Below are 14,718 nucleotides of genomic sequence, written 5' to 3'. Positions count from 1 at the left end.
TGTATGATATGTTTCTGTACCAAAAGGAGTGGTTCGGCTACATAGTTATAGGGCATACAGTGAGTGCAATGCCTACCAAAAATTTCGAGGCACTCCAATGCCCCTTGGAAGCGACATGGGGGTCAGAGGGCCTTAACTAAACCGTTTTTTCCATTTATAGCAACTGGGTCTCCTGTACACTGTTGGCCTAAGCAGTGAATGGAAGGCTTTCCAAAAATTATGAGGAACTGCAATGCCCCTTGAAACAGACGTGGATTACAGCGTACTAAAAACCTTCTACCCATTATTGGGGAGTGGGTACAGTGAGTACAGGAAGGCACCCGTACGCCCGAATCTGCCAGGAGTCAGAGGGATCAGGCCGCAAGAAGGGAACCGGTCCCTGGACCAGCCGTGTTACTCCAGGTTTAGGCTGGAAAAACCGGAGGCTTCTGCACTTCCATGGTGCAGTTGCCACAACCTCACCCTAGTCACCGTGAAGGGCATCAAGTAGGTCCGGGAACTCCAGGTTGCCCAGAAGGGACTTCAGAGCACCCGATCGGGACTGTGCGTGGGGGAGCGCAGGGCAGGAGGGAGAAGACCCAGCACGTGAAGTCGGTCAAGGAAAGGAACATAAGAAAGGGGGTCCCGTTAAGTGCTTCTAATTTACCTGAGGGAGTGCTGAGCCCCTGCCTGGCAGCGCAGTGCGACGCGGAGGCTGACACCCATACAGTGTACCTGAGAAACTTGAAAAAGAACTGTGAGTAAAACTCGGATGACTGCACTGCACTGCCTCCGTCAGTTATTTCTGCTGCGTCATCTCTCCTGCACTGCAAGCCCCAGCATCACCACCATTTGCACCTACACTGCCCCGGGGGCCTGCTCCGCCTGTGGGAAGCAGAAACATCCCAGCTGCCATCCCATCACCCCCCGGAGGTCTGCAGCAGCGCCGGTAACCATTACCGGAAACCACAGGTGGCGTCACGAGACAAACTGTACACTAAGACCCCCCTTTTTAAGGAGAGACCCAGAGTACGGGCCCGGGAGCCGACTGCTGTGACCTCCTAAACAAGGTAAAAGGCCTGGGTACCGAGTCCCCTATATTCCCCCTGGGTGACACACTATCTCTGGCGCTTGCTTTGAGAATGAATAGAGTAGAGGTGTGCATGCTCCATTCGGAGGGGTCTCTTAACAACACCTTTTGGGTATTTAAAGGGGGTCCCAGTGATCAGGAAGTTATGCCTTATCTGATGGATAGGAAATAACTTACAAACTTGGCACAATCTCTTTTACAGGAGTGACCACTGCTTTGTGGGAGGAGACTAACGCTGGGCCTCTCAGATTAAAGGGGTGGTCCAAAACCACATTTGAATTTCATTCTAAATGTCTAATGTTAATAATCAAATCACTTGTGTAAAATGCTTTAATTAAAAATTCCCAATCGTTCTCTCTCTACTGTAACTTGCTGATTTTTTTTCCTTCATTCCGAAGACGTTTCATTTGCGAACCCCCAGTGCATATTGGGATATTGAAATGGGATGTTATCAGAGGCTGAGGCTGCAGTCACTGCTACAGCTGCTTTCCCCACTCTGAAATAAAGAGTCATGAGCTATGTACGTTTCAGGGGCTGGGCTAGTCCTGTTAGCTAGTCCAGCTAGCTACTGATAGTGAACATTGAAAAGAAGAGAATGAGGCAAGCAAAGAGAGCAGCGACTAGCCCCACCCCAAAACAGATGTCTCTGTCCTGTCATTAGAGACATCTGTTTCGGGGGAAGGGGCTGATCGCTGCTCTCACTACTTGCCTTGTTCTCTCCTTACAATGTGCACTGTCATTTGTCATTAGAGCCAGTGAAGGAGTGCACTGTCACTATGCATTGAAGGTCAGACATTGGAATTGACAACTTGTAAGGAGATGGACATATTGCCTTGCTCCTCCTTGAAGACATTAGTGTTGTGTATAATGTGATGTGTAATCTGAATAATGTCCTGCGCCTTGTGTACTTATTGTGTCATGTGAAGTATAAGATGTTTGCCTATGTAATGTATATAATAATTTAAGAAATGAACAGTATAAGATGTGGTATTGTAGGATAAGCGTTAGTGTTGAGCGAATTTGTTCGTAATCCGAACTTACAACTTAAATTCGACAAGACTGTGGCACATTCAGATTCGTGTTCGGAAATGCGAGCAAAATTTTTTAAATTCGGGAAAATCGGCAACGTTCAGCGAATAAGTGCAGGAACGTGATTTGGGGGCAACTACACCGTTTTTAACAGTTTTGCTAGCATAGTGCTTGTGTATGATGAGGGGGGGAGTGTTAGATGAGTGGGGGGGCTGGTGATAGCTCAGAACAGGTCAGATCAGCGGCGCGCTTGTAATTTTTTTTTCCTTCCTATAGATGGTAACTTTAAGTCAAGAAAGCGCGGCTAGCCAACCAGAGCGCAGGAAGCATCCACAGTGTCCAGACACAAGGGCTTCTGCAATTGGCTGTTGAAATCACATGTCCTCTCTCTATAAAAAGCGGCTATGTTCCCTCAGCGCCATTTTATCCAGACAGACGCTGCTCAGTGTGCTCCTCCTATGTAATGAGAGATATTAGCTAGATAGATGGGAGCTTGTGTGGAAGTTAGATAGTGTAGATAATTCCTGGCCTGTGTACCTGTTCAATCGACATTGCAGCACATTTTTTTTCTTGTGCAATTACAGAAAGGGCCGAAGCCATACTTGTAGGAAAAGGCCCGCATGACTGTGATTGGGCCAGGAGAGTATAGGGATTTTGAATTAGGGTTAGGGCATTAGATGGAAAAAAGGGGGGTGGAGTAAAGAAAGGGGGTATAAAGGGGAAAAGTGCGGGAAAAGGAGCCATTACAGGGGTTATCCTATTGTGAACAGTATATCCCCCATCAACCCTCAACTGCTAGGCACAGGATGGCTCACCTGGAAGCCCTCCTGGGCCAGCTGAGAACGGCTGCAGGCTTGAGAGGTGAGGCGTGGCTGGAGGAGCAGGTGTCCGGACTGCTGGGAGCAGTAGTGCCACAGCCAGTGCAGGAGATTGCTGGTCGGCGGCCTAGAAGGACCAGGCCACCCGAGAGATTGAGCCCAGATGTGACTCCATGCTCCGGGCGTAGGCTCCGGAGCCCCTCCAGGGAACCTCTGTGAGGCGGGCGCACTGACCTCCCATCCGGCTGTCGCCAGACACCCAGGACACTGAAACTCTCAGCAAGACCCTGGTGAATGCAGAAGAATTCTTCAGTAATTCTCTCCAAACAAGTAAGACAAGTTAAAGATGACAAGTAGCACAGAGCTAAAACTCACAGTAGCTAAGCTGAATAATGAGAATTATCAGTTATGGAAGTTCAAAGTAGAAATGTTATTGTCTAAAGATGATTTATGGGAAGTAATCACTACAGATAGACCTGATGAGGATAATCAAACATGGGATAAGAAAAATAGACAAGCAAGAGCTACCATCAGCCTATTAGTGGATGATGCTCAATTAATCCACATAAGGAATGAGGATACAGCAAAGGGAATGTGGGAAGCACTAGAAAGCTACATGAAATACCCAGCTTAAATCACAAGTTATTTCTGTTAAGAAATCTTTACAGTATGAGACTAAGTTCAGACGATGACATGCAGAAGCATATATTATCTATTATGGAAGTGATATCACAGCTGAGATCAATTGGTGAAGATATTAAGGAAAGCCATGTAGCAGCAATATTATTGTGCAGTTTACCGGATTCATATACTGCTTTGATAAATGCACTAGAGACAAGACCTGAAACAGACATTACATTACAGTTTATGAAGACCAGACTCATAGATGAATATCATAGAAGGAAAGAACAAACAAATGATTCTTCTACTGAAAAAGATAATGGAAATGCTCTTAAAGCTACAAAATAAAAAATACCCTATAATAAAGAGACAAGAGAATGTTTCAGATATAAGAAAAAAGGACATTTAAAGAAAGACTGTACTATATGGAAAGCAGAACAACAGAAATGACTTTATAAAGAGAATACACAGAAGGTGAAAAACACAATTTCTGATTCATGTGAAAACAATTGGAATGGCACATTTAAAATGACTGATAAGAAATAGTGTTGAGCGAGAACTAAAATGCTCGGGTGCTCGAAGCTCGAGCCGAGCTCACCGTGATACTCGGGTGCTCGACCCGAGCAACGAGTCCAATGTTAGTCTATGGGAGACCCGAATGTGCCACAGTTGTGTCGAATTTAAGTTGTAAGTTCGGATTACGAACAAATTCGCTCAACACTAACGCTTATCCTACAATACCACATCTTATACTGTTCATTTCTTACATTATTATATACATTACATAGGCAAACATCTTATACTTCACATGACACAATAAGTACACAAGGCGCAGGACATTATTCAGATTACACATCACATTATACACAACACTAATGTCTTCAAGGAGGAGCAAGGCAATATGTCCATCTCCTTACAAGTTGTCAATTCCAATGTCTGACCTTCAATGCATAGTGACAGTGCACTCCTTCACTGGCTCTAATGACAAATGACAGTGCACATTGTAAGGAGAGAACAAGGCAAGTAGTGAGAGCAGCGATCAGCCCCTTCCCCCGAAACAGATGTCTCTAATGACAGGACAGAGACATCTGTTTTGGGGTGGGGCTAGTCGCTGCTCTCTTTGCTTGCCTCATTCTCTTCTTTTCAATGTTCACTATCAGTAGCTAGCTGGACTAGCTAACAGGACTAGCCCAGCCCCTGAAACGTACATAACTCATGACTCTTTATTTCAGAGTGGGGAAAGCAGCTGTAGCAGTGACTGCAGCCTCAGCCTCTGATAACATCCCATTTCAATATCCCAATATGCACTGGGGGTTCGCAAATGAAACGTCTTCGGAATGAAGGAAAAAAAATCAGCAAGTTACAGTAGAGAGAGAACGATTGGGAATTTTTAATTAAAGCATTTTACACAAGTGATTTGATTATTAACATTAGACATTTAGAATGAAATTCAAATGTGGTTTTGGACCACCCCTTTAATCTGAGAGGCCCAGCGTTAGTCTCCTCCCACAAAGCAGTGGTCACTCCTGTAAAAGAGATTGTGCCAAGTTTGTAAGTTATTTCCTATCCATCAGATAAGGCATAACTTCCTGATCGCTGGGACCCCCTTTAAATACCCAAAAGGTGTTGTTAAGAGACCCCTCCGAATGGAGCATGCACACCTCTACTCTATTCATTCTCAAAGCAAGCGCCAGAGATAGTGTGTCACCCAGGGGGAATATAGGGGACTCGGTACCAGGCCTTTTACCTTGTTTAGGAGGTCACAGCAGTCGGCTCCCGGGCCCGTACTCTGGGTCTTTCCTTAAAAAGGGGGGTCTTAGTGTACAGTTTGTCTTGTGACGCCACCTGTGGTTTCCGGTAATGGTTACCGGCGCTGCTGCAGACCTCCGGGGGGTGATGGGATGGCAGCTGGGATGTTTCTGCTCCCCACAGGCGGAGCAGGCCCTCGGGGCAGTGTAGGTGCAAATGGTGGTGATGCTGGGGCTTGCAGTGCAGGAGAGATGGCACAGCAGAAATAACTGACGGAGGCAGTGGAGTGCAGTCATCCGAGTTTTACTCACAGTTCTTTTTCAAGTTTCTCAGGTACACTGTACGCGTGTCAGCCTCCGTGTCGCACTGCGTCTGCCAGGCAGGGGCTCAGCACTCCCTCAGGTAGATTAGAAGCACTTAACGGGAACCCCTTTCTTATGTTCCTTTCCTTGACCGACTTCACACACCGGGTCTTCTCCCTCCTGCCCTGCGCTCCCCCACAAACAGTCCCGATCGGGGTGCTCTGAAGTCCCTTCTGGGCAACCTGGAGTTCCCGGACCTACTTGATGACCTTCATGGCGACTAGGGTGAGGCTGTGGCAACTGCACCATGGAAGTGCAGAAGCCTCCGGTTTTTCCAGCCAAGACCTGGAGTAACACGGCTGGTCCAGGGACCGGTTCCCTTCTTGCGGCCTGATCTCTCTGACTCCTGGCAGATTCGGGCGTACGGGTGCCGTCCTGCACTCACCGTACCCCCTGGGATCCCTTTTGTTACCGGAGCCTTTCTCCTCTGCTCCCCTCCTGGGCCTGTCTTACTAGACCCCACTTGTGGAGCAGAGCTCCTGAAGAGACTCTGCTCCCCTCCTCTCCTCACTACTCACTGACTGACTGTTCTGTCCTCTCCTGCCACCCTAAGATGGCTTCCCTTTATATACCTCCTATAATGGTGCTCCCCTACTCTACATCCTCCACCCACACCCACTACTGGTTCCCCCTCTCTTTGGTTCCCCCCACTCCATCCAGGGACAGGGCTCAGCAGAACACAATGCATCTTGCCCTTCCAGCCGGACTGGAGTAGTGTAGTGTTGAATGTGGGTGTTGGGGTCCCGGGCAGCACTCGCTACTTACCTGAGAGAAGGAGACACCACACCTCTGGGTGAGGTGCAGTACCTCTGTGGCGACTGAATCCTCAGGGGCGCCACAATAGCAAATCATTTTATCTAATTAATCAAATGTAAAAAAAAAAGTCTTTGTTTCTTAGTAAGTGACGAAGTGAAACAAAAACATTTTTGCACCGCGCATTGTATAAGGCTAATAGTGTATGTGACTGTTGTGAGTTTGTGTCCTAGGGACGGTACAGTTAGATTTTGAATTGTTTAAATATGTGCTTGTAGATGTGCATCTGTGTGTGCATGTAATAGTGTATTGTGGTGGATGAGTGTATTTAGAAATGTTTGAGTGTAAAATTATATTCTGATTGGGATATTTTTACTAAATCTGTAAGGACTCTTGCATCTGCTTTGGGGAATTTCATTTGTCTTTTCTGATTTAGGAATAGATAAGTGGAATTAATGTGCTAAAACGATACTTTGCATAAGGTGTCATTCACACACTCATTTAAACACGAACGAAAAAAATGGTATGGGTGTCATCAGTGTTTTGGATCAGTGTGTCAGTTTTTTCTATCAGTGTGTCATCCGTGTGTCCATTTTTACCATCAGTGTCATCAATGTTTTTCATGGATGGATAAATAAATAAATTACGAAATTTCTCCTACACTTCACAATGTTAAACACGGACAGCACATGGACTGTACACTGATGCCGTCCGTGTGCTCTATGTGTTTTTCACGGACCAAAAGACTTGTATTGGCACTTCAGTACATCAGGAAGAAGATCCAATCACTGCTGAGCGCCAGGTCTCCATTTGAATCTTCGGCCTACGGAAAGAGCGTCAGTCGGCAGCTGTGGTTGAGCAAGTATAAATTGTGTGTGTTTGTTTTGTTGTTTCCTCATATGTGACACCCCTGAGGGTTCAGTCGCCACAGAGGTACTGCACATCACCCAGAGGTGTGGTGTCTCCTTCTCTCAGGTAAGGAGTGCTGCCCGAAACCCCAACACCTGCATCCAACACTACACTGCTCCAGGCCGGCTGGAAGGGCAAGATGCAATGTGTTTTTCCTGCTGAGCCCTGTCCCTGGCTGGAGTGGGGGGAACCCAAAGGTTGGGGGGGACCAGTAGTGGGTGTGGGTGGAGGAAGTAGTGTAGGGGAGCACCTTCATAGGAGGTATATAAAAGGGGAAGCCATCTTAGGGTGGCAGGAGAACAGTTGAGGAGAGTGTGTTAGTAAGACAGGGAGTAGAGTCTCTTTAGGGGCTCTGCTCCACAAGTAGGGCCCAGTCCTAGAGGCCCAGGTGGGGAGCAGAGGAGTAGGCTCCGATCTAAAGAAGGGTTCCTAGGGAATATGGCGAGTGCAGGACGGCACCCGTACGCCCCGCATCTGTCAGAAGACAGAGGGATTGTAAGCCGCAAGAAGGGGACCGGCCCCTGGTCCAGCCGTGTTACTCCAGGTCTCGGCTGGGAAAACTGGAGGCTTCTGGCTTATATAGTCAGTTGCCGCAGCCTTATTCTAATCCCAGTGAGGGTCAAGCAGGTCTGGGAACTCCAACAAGACAGGAGGGACTTCAGAGCACCCGAGCGGGATTGAGAGTGGGAAGCGCAGGGCAGGAGGGAGAAAGACCCAGCGTGAAGATGGTCTAGCTAGGAACACAAGAAAGTGGGGTTCTGTCAGGTGCTCCTAATCTGCCTGAGGAAGTGCTGAACCCCGCCTGGTGAACGCAGTGCGACGTGGGAGGCTGGCACCCGTACAGTGCACCAGTGGAACTGTCATAAGAACTGTGAGTAAAAACTCGGATGACTGCACCGTACTGCCTCCGTCCATTCTTTCATCTGCGCCCTCTTGCCTCCCGGCATTACAACGCCCAGCGCAACTTACAATACCTACACTGCCCTGGAGCTAGCTCTACCTGTGGAGAGCCACACCATCCCTGCTGCCATAACACCAGCTCCAGAGGACTGCTCCGCAGCGGCGGCTCCCTTTAGCCGCATTCCACAGGTGGCATCACGAACACTTTACAAATCCCCTATAAATAGAAATCCCCCTTTTATTGACCGCCACGGGTCACGGACCGGGCCAGCCACCGTTATATCCCCCACCAGCATCCATAGGCCCGGCTGCCGAGTACCCCACGGCCCTGGGGGCGCGTCACATACACTGCACTATACTGTATACACAGGTCCACACTATATCCTGTATTACAATATGACCTCCAAAAAAGTATAATAAACAGTAATCAAAAAGTCATATGTACCAGAAAATGATGTCATTGAAAACTCCATTTTATCTCACGAAAAAAAGCCCTGATAAAGCTCCATTGACAGAAAATTCTATAACTTATTGCTCTCAGAATGTGGAGACACAAAAATAAATGTTTTTTTTCTGAGTATTTATTGAACAAAAGTAGTAAAACATAATTTTATCTATGTAAATTTTGCTATAATCATGGTGACCCACAGAATAAAATTAATACATTATTTGTGCAGCATGTGGAAATTAGAAATTGTAAAAATAAAAAACATCAGAACTGTTTTTTTTTGTCTATTTCTCCTCTTAAAGAGTTAATAAAAGTCAGGTAATAAATTATATGTACAACAAAATGCTGCTGACTCGCCCCCTGGGCCGTGGGATACTCAGGGCCGGGCCTCTGGATGCGGATGGGGAGTAGTAGTGGCGACCCGGTCCCGTGCTCAGGGTGTCAGGCTTAAAGGGGAACCGTCTTTTGTTATATGTATAGGAAGTTCCGACTACGCCACCCGTGGATTGCGGTCAGGGATAACCACCGATGCAGTGCAGACTGCTGGGGCAGATGTAAATGTGCAGCACGGAGTAGTATAACTCCCCACGGGAGGAGTGTAGCCCCAGGGCAGAGTGAGTGGATGATGAAGGGGATGATTCCGATCGCAATAGCCAGGAAACGGAGGCCTCTTGAACAGTTCAGGGTCTTTATTGGAACAGGTGAGACGACCCAAAAACAGTCCCGGCTAGGAGGGGGCCTGGATGTCTGAGAACAAGTGGGAAGCCCTCCTGGTCAGGGTGAGGGTGAAGGCCTACCGTGCTCTCTGCGCTCTTTCTGGCTATTTCCCTCCTCGTGGTGTAACAGCCCACGTTCCTGAGCTCGCCGTTTCTTCTCGCCCGTATGGCTTGCAACGTGGGTCCCTTTCTATTCTTGGCCTGGTGCAGCTTTGCTGGTCCCTTCTGCTGTGGCGGAACCTCCGGGCTTCTTAGGCCAAGGGACATACAATCCCCTGCGGGCTGGTTATTTGCTGTTGGACTTGGAATCCTAACAGCCTCGGACACCAAAGTCTGGTAGAACAGTTTCTCTCTCAGCGAGGACAGGCTCACCTCGCCTTCCGTCCCTGGCTCATGGCTCCTCTACTGCCACACGACCTCCTCAGCTACAGCTGAACTGACTCTCCCTTCTCTGGGACGCCTCTCACTTCAGAGACAGGTCGTCCAGCTCTCTCTAACCCTGCCCCCAGTTCCAGCTTTTATAGGGGCAGCCTGCTCCCCCTACTGGCCTGGGACAGGAGGTGCTCCATGCTAATGGTCCCTAACTAGGGAACCTCCCCCTTGCTCTCAGACACAGCTTTATTAAACATTTGTGGCATCCAGGCCAGGGTCACACATTCCCCGCTAGTAAAACTTAGTACTCCGGGACTAAGCTTAAAACAAGAGTAATATGCATGACCATAAAAACATTATTAGGCAAGTAAAAGCAAACGACGCACAGGTTGAGTTCTTAAGGTCACAGTGTGGTCTGTGACCGGGTGTCCATTTCACCAACAACAACGGGGAGCTTTAACCAGGTGGGGGGTCTGCCGTGGCCCCAAGTCTTTGACAGTCCTTGTTCCTTCCGTTGGTTAAGCTCCAAATGTATTTACAGGAAAGTCTCGGTTACTCACAGTTCATAACCTGTTAGTCCATGTATTAACTGAAAGAAACTGAGAAAACGCGTAGTTACTGGTCATGCAATTATATTTTAAACAATTCAACATTTTGCAGGCTATTTACATTTGCTATCACACCCTACACTCTCCAGCGAGCTGGTATTTGCCCCTTAGAGCTCCGGGTTGACCTACGTAACCCACTGTCTGGTGGTGGTCTAACCTGGCTTTTCTCACTAGCGCTCGGGGTGCAGTCACTGGCTAGATTTACAGGCAGGGCAGGCAGCTGTCTGCGGGTCCTTTGGCTTACCGCAGGCATGGCAGGCTCACTGTCAGCAGAGGGTTGACTCTCCTAGGCTGCTGGTACAGGCTCTTCTGCCTTTGGGGCTGCTTGTTCTTCTTCACCTTCCTGCTCTAGTGTAGGTTGTTGCTGAATTGGTTGCAGGAAATGCAGGACGGGTACCACTATGGCATCGTTTATTCGAGTCCAGGACTGAGGGAACTCCCCAAGAACTGTGCTGATCATCTCTTCCTTGTCCTCTGCGGGTTCAAGGTCACTTTGATCCTCTTCTGCACTCTGTAGTTGCTCGGGGCACCGTTTTAGGTGGTCTCTGGAGACGGTACTAGTGGTTTCTCCTCCATCCTTGGTGATCACGCACACCTTCGAGTTGTCGTGATCAGACTGCAGTACGGTGTAGGGTTCCCTTTCCCACTGGTCATCCAACTTATGTAGCCTTCTCTTTCGCTTCAGGACCTGCTCACCAGGTTCTAGGGGACCAGCAGAGGCGTGTTGGTTGAAGAGTCTCTCTTGCCTTTCTCTCACCTGGGCCAGGCTCTTCTCCACACTCTCCTGTACCTTCTTGTACTGCAGTCGCCTTTCCGTATCCCAGTCCACATCTAGGGAGGTGTCCTCGGGTGTTAGGACTCCCATCTCCAGGTCTATGGGCAGCTTACCTGGTCTGGCTCGCATCAGGTAAGCCGGGGTGCAGTTTGTAGCATTCACCGGGATATGGTTGTATAAGTCTATCAGGTCCGGCAGTTTTTCTGGCCACAGGCTGCGTTCCTCTAGGGGCAACGTCTTCAGGAGATCAATGACTATATTGTTCATTTTCTCACACATCCCGTTGGTTTGTGGGTGGTAAGGCGTTGTCCGAATCTTCTTACAGCCATAGAGGTTGCAGAACTCTTGGAAGATTTCAGCCTCGAACGCTGGACCCTGGTCTGTCAGGACCTGTTCCGGATACCCGTGTGGGCGGCAGAAGTGTTGCTGGAAGGCTCTGGCCGCCGTTTGAGCTGTCAAGTCTTTTACAGGGACCACCACTAGAAATCAGGAATAGTGGTCCACGATTGTCAGGGCATAAACGTATCCTGACCGGCTTGGAGCCAATTTGACGTGGTCCAGAGCTACCAGCTCAAGAGGCTGCTTGGTGACGATGGGCCTCAAGGGTGTCTTCTGGCTGGTGCGGTCCTTCCTCCTTAGATTACAAGGGCCACAGTCTCTGCACCACTTCTCTACAGCCCCTCTCATGCCGATCCAGAAGAACCGTCCTCTTAGCAGGAACTCAGTTTCTTCCAGCCGAAGTGCCCCGCTCTGCCATGGTAAGCCTCCAGGACCATAGCTGCATGTCGCCTTGGGACCACGACTTGCCAGGTCAGCTCATGCGTCCAGTGGTTGACGAGTCTCCTGCACAGCTTACCTTCATAGAGGAACAGCCTGCTCTTCTCTTTCCATAGCTGCTTGGCTTCCTCTGGAGCATCCGGATCTAGACGGGCGTCTTCCCGGGTCAGCAGGTCTTTCACCATGCGGATTGCAGGGTCACTATCTTGGGTCTCGTCCCAGCTGTGGTGAGGTAGGGGATTGATCATGATGGTTGTTAAGTCTTCCTCCTTCACGCGGTGGGAGTATTGAGCGGCTCCATACCGGTGAAACGCAGGGAGTTCTACCTCCTCCAGCTCTTCTGGGTCTTCGCCTCCATCAGGTAAGTGAGGCATTCTTGATAGGGTGTCATCGTTGGCATTGGTTCTGCCTGCCCGGTACTTGATCGTGAAGTCATAATTCGAGAGTCGCGCCATCCACCGCTGCTCTAGGGCACCTAGTCTTGCATTGTCCAGGTGTGTCAACGGGTTGTTGTCCGTGTACACGGTGAACTTTGCGGAGGCCAGGTAATGCTTAAACCGTTCTGTGACGGCCCACACCACTGCCAAGAATTCGAGCTTGAAAGAGCTGTAATTCTCCGGGTTTCTTTCAGTGGGCCTCAGCTTCCGGCTGGCATACGTGATCACCCTTTCTCTGCCCTGTTGGTTTTGTGACAGTACGGCTTCCAGCCCCACATTACTGGCGTCTGTGTGGAGGATAAAAGGCTGGCCATAATCGGGGTAGGCCAGGATCTCATCCCCCGTGAGGGCCATCTTCAACTGGCGGAAGGACTCCTCTTCCGGCTTGTCCCACTTGAAGGGTGGCTTTTGACTTCTGGATTTGGATTGACCTATCAGGAGGTCCTGCATTCAAGCTGCCATCTTAGTGAACCCGGGGATGAACCTTCGGTAGTAGCCTACCAACCTGAGGAACTGCCTCACTTCTTTGATGTTTGAGGGGCTTGGCCAGCTCTTGATTACTGTGACCTTGTCAGGGTCGGGGGCTACTCCTTCTGCACTCACCACATGCCCTAGGTACTGGACCTTCGGTTTCAACAGGTGACACTTTGATGGTTTCACCTTCAGGCCATAGCCTGCCAGGGCTTCGAACACCTCTGCCAGGTGTTTTAGATGGTCCTCGTAGGTCTTCGAATAGACGATCACGTCGTCCAGGTAAAATAAGACCGTCTCGAAGTTTCGGTGCCCTAGACAGCATTCCATCAGCCTCTGGAAGGTCCCTGGTGCGTTGCAGAGCCCGAAGGGCATACAGTTGAATTCGCTCAATCCCATCGGGGTGGTGAAGGCGGTCTTCTCCTTGTCAGCCTCTGCCACAGGAACCTGCCAGTACCCACTAGTAAGGTCCAAAGTAGAGAAGAAGTTAGCTGATTTTAGGGCTGCCAAGGACTCCTCTATCCTAGGTAACGGGTACGCGTCTTTATGGGTGATACGATTGATTTGTCTATAGTCCACGCACATTCTCATGGTACCATCTTTCTTTTTTACCAGAACCAAGGGGGCTGCCCAGGGGCTACAGCTATCTCTAATGACCTCAGCCTCTTTCATTTCTCTCAGCATGCCCTTTGCGTTCTGATAATGTGCAGGGGGTACAGGTCTGTGTCTCTCTTTTATTGGTGGGTGGCTTCCCGTGGGGATATGGTGTTCTATTCCCTTTACTCGGCCGAAGTCTAGCGGGTGCTTACTAAAAATCCTCTCGTACTCCTGAACCACCCGGTAGACTCCTTGTTTTTGGTGCAGGGGAGTGGAGTCAGCACCCACGTGGAGTTTCTGGCACCAGTCCTCCTTTTGTTTCTGGGAGCCATTACCCTCCGCCTGTGGAGATGGAGGCAAAGGTTCCACGGCCCTGATAGCTTTGTGTTCAACAGCAAACAGTTTGGCAAGTGTAGCGTACCTGGGTAAGTGTACCTCCCTCTCCCCAATGTTGAGAATGCGAATGGGCACCCTCCCATAACGGACATCAACCACCCCTCGGGCTGTCAAAATGGTGGGCCTGCTGTCTTAGTACACGGGTTCTACCATGGCTTGGTAGTCTCTGCCTCTCAACCCGATTGCAGTCCGACACCAGATCATCATTTCACTTTTGGGAGGCATGGAAATGGGGAATGGGTCACTCATTCTTACGCTACCGATCTCACCACCAGACAGTTCTACCTGCTGCCGTCTCATCAGAGCCTTTATCTCTTTGTTGAGGACTCTCTGTTGGCTGGAACTAGCATTCACCGCCACCTGCTGTAAAATTACAATTACCTCTGAAAGACAATTTTCAATCACGTTAGTACCCACAGTTATTTTAGGGTGACTTTCACGACGGTCAATGTCCACAATAATCACCCCCTGTGCCGACAGTTCAACTTTACCAATCTTAATGGTCATCTCTTTGAACCCCATCTGTGGCACGGGCAAGCCATTACTGGCGATGATGCTCAAGTCATTGTCTGGATACCGTGTTATATCAGCATCAGTCCAATACTGCTTAAAAAGTACATAAGGGATAGTAGGTACTTGCGACCCGGTATCCAGCAAGGCACTCATGGGGATACCGTCTAGCACCACGGGTAAAACCGGGCACCCCCCGACGTACTTATTACGCCAATTGTAAGGGCCTGGTGATCTTATGCCTGGGGGTTGGCCCTCTGCCCCAGGTTGGACTCGTTTAAATTACATACCTGGAAATGTGTCTGGGCTGGCTGCATCGACGGCAATTGGGTTGTCCATCCTCTGCGTAGCGCTCTGTGGGCCTCCCTCGGAACGACGGGGTCCTCCTCTGTCGACGCCAC

This window comes from Phyllobates terribilis, unplaced genomic scaffold (assembly GCF_046119375.1).
Source record: "Phyllobates terribilis strain yellow unplaced genomic scaffold, ASM4611937v1 Scaffold_11__3_contigs__length_659146591, whole genome shotgun sequence".
NCBI classification, from domain to species: domain Eukaryota; kingdom Metazoa; phylum Chordata; class Amphibia; order Anura; family Dendrobatidae; genus Phyllobates; species Phyllobates terribilis.
This window is presented reverse-complemented; position numbering follows the sequence as displayed.